The sequence below is a fragment of the Typopeltis vanoorti genome, chromosome 8, assembly GCF_054136105.1.
Source record: "Typopeltis vanoorti isolate ZY-2024b chromosome 8, IOZ_Tvanoo_1.0, whole genome shotgun sequence".
In the NCBI taxonomy this organism is placed as follows: domain Eukaryota; kingdom Metazoa; phylum Arthropoda; class Arachnida; order Uropygi; family Thelyphonidae; genus Typopeltis; species Typopeltis vanoorti.
In genome coordinates this window covers 105,501,150-105,514,163 of record NC_143556.1, presented here as the reverse complement: position 1 = coordinate 105,514,163, position 13,014 = coordinate 105,501,150, and the positions used below count along the sequence as shown (strand labels likewise).

The following is a 13,014-nucleotide window of genomic DNA, read 5'->3' as shown; positions in this document are numbered from 1 at the left end:
AGGAGAGGAGAGCATTTTGGGAATGCTAGAAGAGGAGAGAATGGAAACAGTAGGAGAGAGGGAAGGAGAGAAAGAGGTATGGGAATGCTAGACGGGAGAATAGAAACAGTACAAGAGGGGAATGAGAGAGAGAGGGATATGGGAATGCTAGAAGAGGAGAGAATAGGAGCAGCAGAGGAGATGTATGGGAATGATAGAAGAGGAGAGAATGGGAATAGTAGAAGAGAAGGAATGAGAGAGAGTTATGGGGGTGATGGAGGAGGAGAGAATGGAAACAGTAGGAGAGAGGGAATGGTGAGAGGTGTAATGTATGGTGGCTCAATGATCCGTGGTGTGCAAGATAGGATGTGTGAGCAGTGTTTGCCTAGAGAAACAATAGAGAATGTGGCTATGGCAATTAAGAGGGGCGAAAGGATGGATGAGATGATTGTGATGGTGGGCACGAATGACTTGAGAGGCAGTGTAAATCAGGTGGCGAGAGATCTGAGATTCTTGCTTGAAGTTGTGCAAAAGAAAACGCAGAGAGGGAAGATTGTGTGTGTGTGTGTTGCCCAGGTATGATAGTGATGAACTGAGCAGAAGAGCAGCAATACTCAATCACATAATAGTCAGAATGTGTGCAAAGAGAAGGTTGGAATACGTGGATGCTTGGAGGGCATTTGAAGACAGAAGGGAACTGTATGCTACAGACTGCTTGCATTTGAATGAGGAAGGACAAAGGCATCTGGAAAGATTGTTGTTTACTGAACGAGTCAGTGTGTCAAAGCAGGGCAACTAGAATTCCCAGGGTGGATGGTAGCAGGGATGGCCTCTTGTGGGAATGAGTGCTTTGGGGGAAGGGGGACGATGTCTGGAAACATTGAGCTCAGGGGGGTTTGAATTATGGGTTTGGAGACGCTTGCTAAGAATACCATGGACTGCAAAGCAAACCAATAAATCAGTGATAGACAGAATAAAGCCAGATTGCTACTTCAAGCTATGATCATCAAGCAAAAATTGTCATACTTCGGACATATTATGCGAGCAAATGACAGTCTGGAAAAGATGATGATGCTTGCTAAAGTTGATGGAAGCAGGAGAAGAGGAAGACCAAGAATTAGATGGGTGGATGGAGTTAAAGAAGCAAATGGAGTGTGCTTGGAGGATCTGAAAGACATGGTCAGGGACAGATCGGAATGGAGAGTGTATGCTCGTGGAGTTGCCAGGAGTCGGAAATAACTCGATGGATCATAACACACACACACCATTAGCATAGTGCTCCCAATTCTAGCAATTTAATTCCAATTCTTTAATGGGGTGAGAGAATTCATCTATATTAATCTTTATCTCATACCACTTAGTTTCAAATGCATTGCCTCAAGTTACACTGCTCCTACCTTCCTCATGTAAGTTCTACTGTTATTTAAATTCTTCTGCTGTCATCAAATAATATCTATCACTCTCTCTCTCTCTCTCTTTCTCTGTGCATTACCTGAAAATACACTATCCTTTATATCCTCTCCCTTTAACTATTACCCAATACACATAACTTCTGGCAAATTGAACTAACCAATGATGAAAACTCAAACTTTATTCATGATGCTTCTGGCATTTTTTTAATGTGAATTCCACCACAAAGGCTGTAAACTTGCAACCTCACAATTTAGAATAGTGTTAGATAATCAAGAAACACTATTCTGTAGACACATAGCAATTTTTTTTTCAAGACACTTAGTGCCTCTAAATAAGCAAGACGATGCTCTCACACTGAGTAACAAAATGGTCCATCACATAATGGCATTCATAAACATCCATCCTACTGTGGGTTTAAATGCCAGCCTATTAGTTGGAAAACAGATATGTTAATCATTTTGTCGAACCAGGTCAGGTGTGTACACAGATTGCAATATCTCTTTAGGCCTGCATATACACTTGGATCCGTTAATGACTGCTCCATGGTTCAAGACCTCAAACTATATTCAGCATTCTTTCAATATTCCCACAACTGTACTCACTTGCATCACTGGTGTTTCCATGCATGCTCTCTGTTTTGATCCAAGCAGTCCTAGTTTCTCTGATTGTGCACATTAGCGCTCTCTCTCTCTCTCTCTCTCACACACACACACACACACACACACACACACACATACACCAGCATTTATCCCAATTACCCAACTCTAAATCTATTAAATGATGGTACAACATGAGAAAATTTCATGCTGGCTGGGCATTGCCTGCTTAAACAAGGCCCCATTGTTTTGACCAGAGAACCAGGGTGAACAGCAAAAAGAGCTACTGGAATAAATCCTGAAAGAAACCCCAGCTTGTCACCAGAGTTCAAGATCAGCACTATCAACATAAGAAGCCTGAACGGCAAAGAAATGGAGCTAGCTGAGGAACTGGATAAATACCAGATCAACATAATAGGAGTAACTGAAACAAAAAAGACAAAATCTAGTGAGATTTTTCTGAGCAATAAATACAAAATGTTATATTCAGGCAATTTATTTATTCTTATGGCAAAAGTAGCTACAAGTCAATGTTCAGACCAGAAAGTCAATCCAGGGCCTTATCTGTCACTGTGTGGATTTCCTGGAGGCCAACACCATGAAATTGGCATCATAGGCAGTCATTCACAATATGAGTGATCGTCTGGGCCACAGGGGAACAGTCACAATAAGGGTGGTCTGATAGTCTCTATTCATGTAGTAGGTAGCCAGCTCTGCCCTGTTTAGTTCATCCTGTTGATAGATGACCAAATCGTCCTAGGAAGGGCACCAGGCTGAGGAACATAGGGATCTTCAAGCAGGAAACCATTTGTTGGAAGATTGTTCTCTCCACATGTCAGGTGCTGATGGTAAGGCAGCTGAAGAGAGTTCATCCATGGACCAGAAAGGGTTTCATGATTTATGGCAATTACTAAGTGGATTTATGACAGTCTGGTGCAGGGGCAGGGACAGGAACAGGTTGCTCATTACTTTATCTTCAGGCAATGACAATCAGGGAAAAGAAAGTGTAGCTATAGTATTTACACAAAATACGAGGCTAATCTCCTCGAATGGCAAGCAATATCAAGTAGAGTGATATGGGCAAATATCAGAATGAGGAATTGGAAAATGAGACTTATTTAGACAATGAAAAAGGAAAAGTTGGTCCTTGTTGGGGATCTAAATAGCAGAGTAGGAAATGATTGACAGACATACAAAAATATTTTGGGAAAATTTGGAGAAAAGAGCAAAGCTAATAATAAAGGCAAATATTGGATTTCTGCTCAGGACATGGACTGGTTATTACTAACACAATGTTCCAACATAAAAATGTGCATAAATTTACATGGAGAGAAGAGGCAAGGAATAAGAAAAGTCTCATTGACTATGTTACTGTTGATAGTAATGTTTTCCAGCTGGTGCAGGACAGTAGAGTGTATAGAGGATTTAAAATTGGAAGTGATCACCATTTAGTCTTGAGCAGGAAAAAATTGAATCTCGTGCCAAAAACAACATGTAACAAAGTTTTACAGCATATAAAAGTTGAGCAGCTGTCAGATGTGAGCTGAAGACTAAAATACACAAACATTATTCAAGAAAAATTGAAAGAGTTTGAGAACAGGAACCAAACCTGGAGAGTCAGTGACAAATCATGAATGATTGACTCAGCCAGAGCAGCATGTGGTGAAGTTGTCTGCAAGGATAGAAAAATCAGAACTCCATGGTAGACACAGGAAGTTAAAGGCAGTGAAGGAAAAGAAGAAAGCATATCAAAAGTTCCTGGCAAATAAGTCAGCTTGTGCTCTTAGAGAATATAGAGACAAATGTAAGAAAGCTAAACAGTGTGTAAAACTGGCTAAACAAAAGTCATGGGAGGACTTTGGAAAGAGCATAGAAAATAAATATCAAGAAGGTGGCAAGTTATTCTGAAGGTTGTTGAAGAAGCTCAGAAATAGAGGAAAGAGTGCTGTAAAAGGAGTTAGAGATGATAAAGGTGACATGAAAACGGGAGCAAAAGATATCGTCGAAGTATGTAGTAATTACTTCGAAAAATTGCTAAATGAAACATGCAGTGATGACAGCACAGAAGTAAAAAACACTCAAGAGACATGCAATCAGGAATACATATCCATGTTTGAAGAAGAAAAAGCCATCTAAAGCCTGAAATGTGGAAAGGCAGCAGGAGTAGATGATATTTGACCAGATATGCTGGAGTATAGAGGAATAAAAGTCTTGCAGTGGCTGCACTGCATAATTCAGGACTGGACAGAGGGATGAATTCCAGATGATTGGCGTAGAGCTCTCATAGTACCCATATATAAAAAGGGAAATAAAACAATATGAAAATTACAGAGGTATTTCCCTACTGAATGTTCTTGGTAAGATTTATTCAAGTATACTTGAGAAACGGTAGAGAGTGATTGTGGAACAGAAGTTTGGTTAAGAACAAGCTGGATTCAGGCCAAAAACTGTCAGGATCAAATTATTATTATTATTATTATTATTATTATTATTATTACCCAAGACCTCATGGAGTCAAAGACTCATCTGGGAGGTCCTTTTATCACACACATATTTCATCATACCGTGTCTTAAACACACTCAAACTCCTTGCAGACACCACACTCTCAGGCAAGGCAAGCCAATCATTCACAACTCTGCACGAAAAAAAACTGGCTCTCACTCCTCCTACTCACACTGTCTTTATACAGTTTCCAGGGATGACCTCTGATTCTCCCCTGATCTCCCACTATTCTCTGTAGAACTTCTCCACCATTGATCTTATAACAACCCCTTACCAACTTGTAGGTCTCTATCATATCTCCTATCTTTCTCCTCTCCAACAGACTCTGCAAATTACATCTTCTCAATCTTTCCTCATACTCAACATTCCAGAGGTCAGAAACTACCTCAGTCAGTCGACTTTGGACCCCTTCCAACATCTCTTCAACCTTCTGAAAACCTGGTGACCAAATCCGGGCACAATAGTCCCTGTGTGGCCTAATCAAAGCCTTATACAACGGAACAAGAATCTCCCTATTTCTACACGTCAGTGTCCTCCGCATCATTCCCAGATGCCTTTGTGTTGTCTTCACAATTTTGGTGATGTGTCCCCTAAATTTTAGATCCTTATCCACTATCACCCCCAGATCTCTTATTTCCACTACCTCCAACAATATATTCTCACTGAGCATAAATTCTGCATCCCATATTTCTTTTCCAAATTTTAAAACCATACATTTTCCAACATTAAACTCACATCCCCATTTCTGTGCCCAATCACTCAATTTATTCAAGTCTTCTTGCAGGGCCACAACATCTTCACTACTCTTTATGGTTCGTCCCAACTTTGCATCATCTGCAAACAACTGAATATCTCCAATAAAATCTTTGCCAATATCATTAATATACAAGTTAAACAGTAATGGCCCTAAAACAGACCCCTGAGGCATTCCACTAGTGACTTTCCTTTTCCTGGATATCGCACCCCCCATACACAACTTGTTGATATCTATCAGATAGCCAGTCTCCAATCCAGTGCACTAATCTAATATCCAACCCCATCTGCTCTAGCTTGACTGTCAACTTATCATGAGGTAATCTATCAAATGTCTTTGCAAAATCCAAGTATATTACTGTGTATCCTTCTCCTCTGTCCAAGGAAGCAGTCACTTTATTGTAATAAGTAAGTAGATTACTAAAACATGACCTCCCTTTACCAAATCGACGCTGTCCATGAAAGATAATACCGTTGATGTCAACCCAATTCTGAATCCTAGTTCTCACAAACTTCTCCAACAACTTAACCACAACACCTGACACACAGGCAGGCCTATAGTTTGATGCTTGAGTTCAATCACCTCCTTTATGAAGTGGCACAATCTTGCCCTCCTTCCACTGCTTAGGAACTTGACCGAGTGCAAGACTCGTATTAAAAAATTATGTCAAGACAGGTGTCAACTCCCTGGCACATTCCTTCAGAATACATGGTGATATATTATCAAGTCCCACAGCCTTATTTACATCTAGTTTACTCAACTCCCCCCAAACACCTCTTGCTCACTTACAGTCAGTCTCTCCTCCCCATTATCAACTGCTCTCAATCCATCCATGAAGTCACATTCACAAGAGTTAAAGATCTTTATGAACTGCTCATTAAGTATCTCCACCACACATTCTGCAACAGCTGTCTTTATACCATTTTCTCCAATCAATGTCATCTTTCCATAATCATTCTTTCTTTTGCTAGCTACATATTGAAAGAACTCCCTATGATTCTTTTTGGCTTCATTAGCTAACTGCTGTTCATACCTCTCTTTAGCTACTCTCACTAACCAAGTCACCCTCCTTGCCTGGTCTATGTAGACCTCATGAAATTGGTTATTTCCACTTCTCTTATGCTGCCTCCACAATGCCCTTTTTCTCTGTATCACATGCTTAATCTCTTTATTCATCCATCTTTATTCATCCAAATTTTCACGTTACAACAAATAGCTGAGAAATCATGGGAATATAAGAAAGATCTGTATTTAAGTTTTGTAGATCTGGAAACGGCATATGCCAAGAGAGAAGCTGTTCAAAGTGCTACACTTGTATGGTGTCAGTGGAGCATATCAAGGAATATATAGTCTTTATTTGAGTTATAAGTCAGCAGTTAAAAATTGAAGGAAGTACAGGAAGATGGTTTTATGTTAAATCTGGTGTCAGACAAGGATGGACATTATCCCCTCTGTTATTTGTTATCTATATGGATCACATTATGAAGGAAAGTAGTATTAAACCCGATTTCAAAATTAGATATGTTAATCTTGGCTCTTTACTCTATGCAGATGATGGTATACTTCTAAATAAATCTGCTACAAGTCTGCAAGATTCCCTGATAAATTAAATAACTCTTGTAATAGATTTGGTATGAAGGTCAGCAATAACAAGACAAAGAGAATGAAAATAGGCAGAAGCATTGAAAATATCAACTGCATTCTGAATGGAGAACCTACATAACAAGTAAAACATTTCACCTAATTAGGCATGATTTTTAGGGAAGATAGTAAATTAAATGTGGAAATAGACAACAAAATCAACAAATTTGGTATGGTAAGAAGACAACTGAAGAAATTTATATGGAATAAGAGAGAAATTAGTCAAATCACTAAATTAGCTATATACAAGACAATGTTCAAACTAATTTTAACTTATGGATCTGAGAGAGCTGGGTTAGAAATAAAACACTTGACCAAAGACTAGAGACCACAGATATGAGAGTCCTGAGAAAGATTAGAGGGGTGAACCGATGGCATCAGTGTCAATGTCCTATTAAACGAGGGTATTAAGAAAGAAATTAATATTGTTAGTATTCAGGAATGTGTTAGCCGAGCTAATGTGAGGTAGTATGGTCACTTAAACAGAATGGGAGAGGTGAGGTTAGCAAAACAAGTGTTCTTTGCTAGGTTGGCAGAAAAAAAAACCAGAGGAAGACCAAGATATAGGTGGATTGATGCAGTAAAAAGTTCCTTAGAAGATAGAAATATAAGATCTAATAATGTTGAAGTCTTGAACAGGTAACAGATTGATTTTGAGGAAAATTGTAGACAAAGTTAGTAATGGAGTAAGTTTCTCATGTGGTACTATCATATCCTGTACACCCCCCCCCCTTGAGAGTACATATCAGAAATTTGATGAGGATGATGAAATCCATTACAATGCAGGCAGTAATTCATACATAAGTCTTTTCATCCATAAAAGTCACTACATGTGTGAAATATTGCACATTCCTCCTGCACACAGTTTATGCATTATTATTTGCTATCATCCGAGGTGCAAAAATTAAGGATGTTAGTAAGGCTGATAGTATATGCAGAAAGGAGAAGTGAAAAAAATTATTGTTATGGGAAGAGCAAATTATTTGAAAGGCAAGAAATATGCAATGAGAGAAGATATGAAAGAGTTGCTGAAAGAAGCAAAAATGAAGAGTAAGGAAGTAAAAAGTTGTGAATATGCTGACTCAGAATGATAGAACAGAATTGAAAAGAAGGGCCATGATTGCTAAGGAGAAAATTATGCAAGAGGAATGGTGAGCAGTTTATTGACGTATGGAGCAAATCTGATGGATGAAAGAACTTATATATTCCTGAGGTACTACATTTAAATCATTTTGGAGTTAGATGTTTGGAGAAATTGTTATTCAGTGAGAGTTTGGAAGTGCAAAACCAGGGAAAATGAAATATTAGGGGGAATGCAATTAAGCATGTGCCTGGCCAACCCTGTGATAAATGCGTGAAACGATTATGTAATGCTGAATGTGATTTCACATTTTTCCAATTTAAATGTGTTGGTAATGAGATTACACGAGTAATTGAGGATACAAGGGGATGTTGAAATGCATGTACTTTAATGCAAGACGTATCAGGATTAAGGGAGAGGAGTTTTGGCATTAGCACTACATGGCTAAAAATTATAGGCATCAATGAGACCCAGATGACAGAAAATGGTCAGGATACAATGTAAATGGTACTGTATTTTCAAGGAGGTTATAGAAAATAGGACAGGAGAGGGGGTATAGGGGATGATAGCTGAAGAATTACATAAACCACAGTTAGAAATAAAATAGAATTTTAGGTTTTGGGGGAGATGGATCATTTGAGGCTGTATGGTATGAGATAGAGGCCAACAGGACATATGATATTGTTGGATGTTGCTACAGACCAGAGAGTCCAGAGGAAGATGTCATTTATCAACAAATTACCACATTTAGTGCAGGCCAAACGATTATTATGGGAGACTTCAACTAAGGGGATATAGTGTGGAGGGAGAAAATGGAACATGGGAAGATGGAAATGTAATTTATACAGTTAATAAGGAATAAAGAGAGAGAGAGAGAGAGAGAGAGAATGATAGCAAAATGATAGCAAAAAAACGATGCAAGATTTGAAGGCCGAATTGGGAGATGAGGGAAGAGATTAAACGGATGTCTCATTTCTCGAAATTAAAAGTGAAATTAAGAGAATTGTAGATATGCATGGAAGAGTGAAGCAGAAGATAATGAATTATGTCGGTATGAAAGACCCATGAATGATAATGTATGGGGATTCATTTCTAGAGGCATGGCAAACGAGAAGATACACAAGGTTTGTTTTCCTAGAGTTAAAATAAAAAGGGTGACTGAGGTGTTGGATATGAAGAGAAAGCGAGCAAGAGAGTTAGGAGTGGTAAAAATGACAAATGACTTGACCGAGAACAAGGAAAACATAAGGATATCAAGAGGTTCTTGAGAAGGATAGAAGAAAATAGTGTGATAGGAAATGTAGTCAGTGTCTTGCATGGGGTATGATAGAGATGAGATGAGGCAGAGAGCCAAGACTATAAATGATATATTATCATTATCATTATTATTATTATTAACCTAAGATCTTATGGAGTTAAAACCACATCTAGGAGGTCCCTTTGTCATACACGCAGCTCATTATACCATGCCTTAACCATATTCATATTCTCTGCAAACACCACTCTCTAAGGCAAGGCATTCCAGTCATTCAAAACATTACATCTCACTCCCTTGTTCACATACACCTTATACTGCTTCCAGGGATGACCTGTTGCTCTCCCCTGATCTCCCACCATTTTATGAAAAACCACTTCAACAATGCACCTATAACAATCCCTTGCCAACTTGTACGTCTATATCATATCACCTCTTCCTCCTATCCACTATACTTTGTAAATTGTATCTTCTCAATCTTTCCACATATTCAATATTCCAGATATCAGAAACTACCTTACTCAGCCACCTCTGGACCTATTCCAACATCTGTTGATCCTTTTGAAAACCCATCAAATCTGTGCATAGTAATCCATGCATGTCCTGATCAGGGCCTTATACAATGGAACAAGAACCTCCTCATTTCTACAAGTCACTGTACTCGACTTCATTCCCAGAATACTTGTTTATCTCACAATTTTGGCAATGTGTCCTCTAAATTTTAGATCAGTATCTTCCATCACCACAAGATCTCTTAATTCTTCCACCTCCAACAATATATCCCCACCAAGCATAAATTCTACTTCCCATCTTTGTTTCCAAAATTTTAAAACCTTACATTTTGCAAAATTCAATTGCCATCCCCACTACCATACCAATTCACTCAATCTATTCAAGTCTTCTTGAAAGACCACAACATCTGCTCTATTTTTCATAGTTCGTCACAATTGCATCATCTGCATATCACCATCCAAATCTTCCCCAATATCATTAATATACAGGTTAAACAGCAATGACCCTAAAACAGACTCCTTAGGCACACCGCCAGTAACATTCCTCTTCTGGGATATTGCTCTCCCTCATGTAACTTGTTGATAACTATCAGATAGCCAATCTCTGAACCAATGCACTAGTCTAATATCCAACACCAATTGCTCTAGTTTGACTATCAACTAATCAGGTGGTAATCTATCAAAAGCCTTTGCAAAATCTATTGTATATCCATCTCTTATTGTAATAAGTAACTAGATTACTAAAACATGACCTCCCTCCCTTTAGCAAATCCATTCTGTCCATCAAAGATAATACCATTGTTTTCAACTCAATTCTGGATGCTCTCCAACATTTTAACCACAACACCTGACACACAGATAGGCCTAATAATTTGATGCCTGAGTTCTATCACCTCCCTTATGAAGTGGCACAATCTTGTCCTACTTCCACTCCTTTGGAACTCAACCTAATGTAAGACTCATATTAAACGAATATGTCAAATCAGATTCCAACTCCCTGGCACATTTCTTCAAAATAAGTGGTGATTTATATTATGAAGTCCCGCAGCCTTATTAATATTTATTTCTGGTATACAACACTTGGTAAATCTGGGTTTATCTTGAGACAAAAAAGTGCTTCTGGGTATAGTAGATGGACTGTTTGAATAATGAGAGGCTAGTATCCGAATGCTTTCAGTACTTCAAAGACCTTGCTCTACTCTCTCAAAAGCTTTTTTCCTTGTAAAGAATGATAAGCACTAATTTTTCATTCTGGCTGTTTGCGATGTGGATGAGATTCCTGATTAAATGTAGGCTATCATGTGCTGATCTTTCTGACACTGCATACGTTTAATAGCAGCCAATAACATCAGGTAGTGTGCGCTTTAGATGTGGAACCTTGATGTGGAGACCTCAAGCACTCCACATCAAGGTGATGTGGAGAGCTTGAGGGATGATTTAAATAGGCTGTCAGTGTGGGCAAAAGTAAATGAGTTAATAACAGTTTAATGTGGAAAAATCCAAAGTTATGCATTTTGGGAAAAATAGATACAAGCTGTGTATCATATTGATGGCACTGTATTCCAGGAAATTGATGAAGCTAAACATTTAGTGGTGTTGGTAGACAGAGAGATAAAGTTTAGAGGATATAATGCTAAGGTAGCTGCTATTGAAGAATATATTATTATTATTATTCAGACCTCCATGGAGTCAAAAGACTCATTGTGGGAGGTCCTTCCTAAGAAACACAGTCTATCAAGATTCATCGAGGGGAGGTCCCCCCCTAAGAAACACAAAATCTATCATACCACTCCTTGAACTCATTGACTGTTCTCGCTCTCATCACACCATCAGGCAATGCATTCCATGGTTCAACCACCCTCCATGCAAAGAAACCACTCCTCACCCTCTTGTTCACAGTTTCCTTTCGTAACTTCCAGGGATGGCCTCTTGTCATCACTCCTTCCCGTTGTTCAACCAAGCGAAACAACTCCCAAGTGTCAACCCTGTAAAGTCTCAATCATATCACCTCTCCTTCTTCTATCCACCAAACTCCGCAGTCCACATTCCCTCAGCCGATCCTCATAACTATCATTGTACAGTCCTGAAACCATCTTTGTTATCTGCCTTTGTACCCTTTCCACAGTTAATTTATCCCCTTCAAATCCTGGGGACCAAATCTGAGAACAATAGTCCAAGTGTGGTCTGATCAGGGTCTTATACAACGGAATGATAACCCTCTTATTTCTGCAGGTCAGTGTCCTTCTCATTATTGCAGCAATCCTCTGTGTTACCTTCACCACTTTTGCAATATGTCCCCTAAATTTCAGGTTTCTATCAATCATCAATCCCAGATCTCGTCTCCCCTACTTCCTCCAGTATAACTGCTCCCACTGAGTATGCAGTGTCCCATCGATGTTTCCCAAACCTCAAGACCTTACATTTTGCTGCATTAAAATGACACCCCCATTCATTTGCCCATCTATCTAGCTTATTCAAATCTTCTTTATAGGGCTGCTGCATCTGCACTATTACTAATAATCCTTCCCAGCTTCGCATCATCTGAAAACAACTGAATATCCCCTTGCAATCCACTGACAATGTCATTGATATAAAGGTTAAACAATATAGGTCCCAGCAGAGGGTTACAAGTGGGGTCCCAGTGGGACTCCACTTGTAATCCTCTACTTCCTTGAAACTGCCCCACCATACACAACTCTCTGATACCTATCGGACAGCCAATCCTAAATCCAGTTGACCAATCTGACATCCAGACCCATGTGCTGCAACTTAAATACAACTTATTATGTCGCACCCTGTCAAATGTCTTCGCTAAGTGTAAGAAAATGGCAGTATATGCCTTACCCTCATCTAATGCTCTTGTAACTTTATTATAAAAGGCTAGTATATTGCTAAAACAAGAGCCCCCTTTCACAAATCCATGTTGACTCTCACAGATAACATTACCCTCATCTGCCCAATGCTGTATACGGTCCTTCACTACTTTCTCCAAGATCTTACTAACTACTGATGACACACAAACTGGCCTATAATTAGACACTTCCAGTCTGCTACCGCCCTTATGCAATGGCACTACCTTGCTTCCATTCCATGGGCACCTTCCCCGTAGCCAGACTTTCATTGAGCCAGGTCAAAGGCACGGTCAGTTCCCTAGCACATTCTCTCAAAACTCGTGGTGAAATACCATCCAGTCCCACAGCTTTACTGACATCCAAAGTACTCAGTATTTGAAACACACTCTCCTCCTGTACCTCTAAACCTCGAACCTGCCCTATCCCTC

The 13,014-nt window shown here is 39.2% G+C and overlaps 1 protein-coding gene across 10 annotated transcripts in view; it reads right to left on the bottom strand.

The window, feature by feature from the left end:
* The window catches only part of LOC150104251 (uncharacterized), a 1,804,220-nt gene that overhangs the window by 1,211,913 nt on the left and 579,293 nt on the right, over nucleotides 1-13,014 (bottom strand). The gene's annotated exons all lie outside the window — the stretch shown is intronic.